Source organism: Cervus canadensis, chromosome 17 (assembly GCF_019320065.1).
Source record: "Cervus canadensis isolate Bull #8, Minnesota chromosome 17, ASM1932006v1, whole genome shotgun sequence".
Classification (NCBI taxonomy): domain Eukaryota; kingdom Metazoa; phylum Chordata; class Mammalia; order Artiodactyla; family Cervidae; genus Cervus; species Cervus canadensis.
The window spans coordinates 49,533,401-49,536,324 of record NC_057402.1 but is presented as its reverse complement, the minus strand read 5'-3'; positions in this window follow the sequence as shown (position 1 = coordinate 49,536,324).

Sequence of the window (2,924 nt, the reverse complement as noted above, 5' to 3'; positions counted from 1 at the left end):
CACACCAGAAAACAGAAGGACACAGGAGATGGGATGCTTACAGATGCTAGAAAATGTACCCACTTCTCCTTACTAAGCCAAGTCCATCATTATGATGAAAATAAGTAAACATTTGAGTTAAATTAGAAAAATGACCTAACCCAGCACAATAACTAGGACCTTAGAAGCAAGGAATCACTTTCTTAACACATCTTCTCAGATCATGTTAAATGACCTCCTCTTTGAGTCGTGCCTGAAAAACCTGTCTCCCTTTGTGTTTCCCCTTGAAGCGCCTTGTGATATGATGGATGGAGCATGCCGTATAAAAATAAATTGGATGGTATTCTCTCCTATTATCTATGATTCCTTGATCTTCCAACAGAGTTTTTAATAAACATTTGAATTATTTACAGTAATCTACAAAGGCATTTTAATAGTGCATATGGTAGAGGGAAGAGAATGAAAAATATCTTTGTTTCACTCTGACGGGGCCAATGAACCATGACACAAATGATTGCCTGCCTCATTTGTAATTATTCATTGTAAAAATCTTCATTCAGTGGCAGAAATTTTCTGGCTCTGGGTCCTAACGATTATGGGGGCATGAGAGTTATTGGCTTCAGTCTCACCCGAGGACAAGCTGTACTGTGCACAAAGTTTGAGATGGACCTCAGTGAAATGAACTTAGAATCTGACAATGGTTACTGCCCATTAATCGCTTTCAAGAGAGTCTCAGGAAGAGATAAGTACTTCGGGTTTGCTTTTTCCCAACAACAGAGAAGCCATAGTGTGGTCATTCTGATTGTATTGTTGAAATATATGGTTAATTACTTTGAAAAGTCTAGCCAGGAGCTCTCAGCTATACACAGTCTTTATAAACACAGATGGAGCCAGTGAAGACTAAGTCAATGGAGATTGTCTGACCAGATTAGATGCCTTTAAGGTAACTGGAACCAGACATTGATGTGTAAATATTCCAATGTTAGATAGCATCTATGGTTAGATAGCATCAAGGACTCAATGGAGATGAATCTGAAAAAACTCCAGGTGATAGTGCGGGACAGGGAAGCCTGGCCTCCCACAGTCCACGGGGTCAGACGTGACTGAGAGTCAGACGTGACTGAGCTACTGAACAATAGCAACAATAACAACAGCATGGTTTTATTTGCTGTGTTTTCCAACTAGCTTCCATAAACGTCCATCTGCTTCCTGGCTTTTTTTTTTTTTTTTTAATACTTTATCTTCTAAGCTTTCTTCTCTCTGGACTTTTCTTTAAATGGATAATTTTACTGTTTACAGATTGTCTTCAATGTTCTCTAAGAATTTGGGGGAATGTTTCTCCCCTCTATAGCCCTCTGCTAAAGCCTCTAGCTTTAACTTTTTAGGAAGGAGTGGCCAGCAGCCTCCCTGGGGCAGGCAACTCAAAAGTATAGGAATACCAGTGGCAATGTACTCTGAGGAATCTTAGAGTCCCCCAAGACTGAAGAAAAATGATGCTGAGGGTCTCACCCCGCTTAATGGAGTTCGAATGGCTCAAGGTGAAGTCTGGGAATTGTACTGTTTAGAGGTTCAGGATGATTTTAGTATTTCATATTGGCTGAAAACCACAGATCTAGATAATGGAGGCTGTCACTTCTGATTTAGAAAGAAGAAAATACTAATCAGCTGCAGTCAATCTATAGCTACACAGATTGAATTAATGGCAAGTTGCTATTCAGTCAAAAATTATTGATCAAGTATTGTCCATGCATTTCAGTGATGTGGGTTACATCAATTAAGTTGGTGTTTCTGCCACCTGAGAGCTTTTTCAATTAATTTATTAATAAAAAAAGCTTTTTATTATATATAGGAGTATAGCCAATTAACAATGTTGTGAGAGTTTCAGGTGGACAGCAAAGGGACTCAGACGTACACGTACATGTATCCATCCTCCCCCAAACTCCCCTCCCATCCGGGCTGCCACATAACATTGATCAGAGTTCCCTGTGCTAGACAGCGGGTCCTGGTTGGTTACCCATGTATTTACACAGATGGCATCACCAAGTCAATGGACATGGGCTTGAGCAAACTCCAGGAGACAGTGAAGGACAGGGAAGTCCGGCCTGCTGCAGTCTACGGGGTCGAAAAGAGTCAGACATGACTTAGAGACTGCACAGCAAAACACGTCCACCCAAAACTCCTTAATGACCCTTTCCCCACAGCCTTCTCCTCTGGCTACTACGCTTAAGAGTTCTTCTTGAGAGTGGGCATTCGGAAAATAAGGAAATATACGGGTGTAAGTAAGTGAGAACATGTGTATGTCCCCGTGAGTCATATGTGTGTAAGAGTGTACATATGTGAGGACGTGTATGCATGTGTGTGTGTGTGCACAAGACAGTGTGTGTGTGAAGGGTTTTCTCAATAAAGAAAGCATCACACTGTCCAGATAAAGGGAGTGCATTAACACCACTCTCTATTTGAGGTGTTTTCATGTACAATGACTTGAGATTTTCATTAAACTGCCATAATTTTGTGACCAAGTTAGTAAAATAGAGAATCTTTTTTTAATATAATGAAGGTACTATGTGTGTATGATGGGTACAGAGAAAGAAAATATACAATAAAGCTCCTTTGTGACAAATTATATTCTCTAAAAGGGCACCCTATCTATTCTAAATAGATATTATAGAATAAAAGTCTGTTGTAATTAAATGAAGCCTTTGAAATGAAAGTTACATAACATTCAAATGTGCTATGAAAGATTTCCACAGAAGTTAAAGGAAGGAGCAATATGAAAGAAGCTTGCGTGAGGCGCTGCAATGGGCATTGGCAAAGCAGATTAAGAAGGTTTTAAGTCACGTGAAGAGCCACACGCACACAATTGGTGCGAGGAACAGAAATGAGCATCAGGGTCACATGCATAGTGAAGGAACACTGTGGGAACTAGAGAGAAACCCAGAAAATCT